The sequence below is a fragment of the Cebus imitator genome, unplaced genomic scaffold, assembly GCF_001604975.1.
Source record: "Cebus imitator isolate Cc_AM_T3 unplaced genomic scaffold, Cebus_imitator-1.0 Scaffold442, whole genome shotgun sequence".
NCBI classification, from domain to species: Eukaryota; Metazoa; Chordata; class Mammalia; order Primates; family Cebidae; genus Cebus; species Cebus imitator.
In genome coordinates this window covers 383,824-384,961 of record NW_016107757.1, presented here as the reverse complement: position 1 = coordinate 384,961, position 1,138 = coordinate 383,824, and positions in this window count along the sequence as shown.

The following is a 1,138-nucleotide window of genomic DNA, read 5'->3' as shown; positions in this document are numbered from 1 at the left end:
CTCTTAAAGAGAAAGGCATTGTAATTTGGGCTTTCCATGAGATTAAGCACGTTCTTGAGTGAAAACAGAATTGGGTGCTTATAGGAAACAGGTAGAAAGCCGATGAAAATCAGCCAGTTGATAGAAAATGCAATACATTTGATTTTCTGTTCTCCTTCCCTGGGATTTAGAAAAGTTGGAATCCTTGGCAATGAGGGTAAATAAATTTATGGGACCTCTTAGCCTAAAGATGAAATAGACTAAAGGAAGAAAAAAACAGGGTAATTCTGAGAATTTCTCATGAAGGCCAAGGTCCATTTTTGGACTAAACTTTTGCAGGTCCAACACATTTTCAAAACATTTTGTGAGATCCTCCCAGTCCTACGATACCAGCTTGCATTGTGAAGGAAAACGAAGGACAGAATAAAGCCCTTCTCCCAGTCTGGTTTATTTCTGTACACAGAACCTCTGAAAACAGGAGGCCAAGGCTGACCTCTTTAGTCAAGAGTCAGCTCAACTTTAAAATTATAATTGCATGTGAAAGCTAAAATGGGAAAGAGAAAAAATCAGTTCTCAGGACCGAAATGCTAAAAACCCTTAGGTCACATTCCAGTTAGGGTCCTGGCCATGTACAGAGCTCCCATTGGGGGAAGGTGGGCAAGAGACCAGCCAAGACCAATTCAAACCACAGAGTGTCGGGGATCATGGCATTTACTCTAGAGGTGTCTGGTTTACAGATAAAGAAATGTACTACGGTGATTATGCTATATAATCTTTTAAAGAACAGAAGCTTATGGTCAGTTCTCATTATTGAGAAAGGTACCAAAGAATCTACCCACTCAAAGTGAACTATTTGCAGTAAATACATCAGAAGAGGCTGGGTGCGGTGGCTTACACCTGTAATCCCAGCACTTTGAGAGGCTGAGGTGGGTGGATCACCTAAGGTCAGGAGTTCAAGACCAGCCTGCCAACATGGTGAAACCCTGTCTCCACAAAAATACAAAAATTAGCCGGGCACAATGGCAGGTGCCTGTAATTCCAGCTACTCAGGAGACTGAGGCAGGAGAATCACTTGAACCTGGGAGGTAGAGGTTGCAGTGAGCCGAGATGGGGCCATTACACTCCAGCCTGGGTGACAGAGCAAGACCCCATCTCAAAA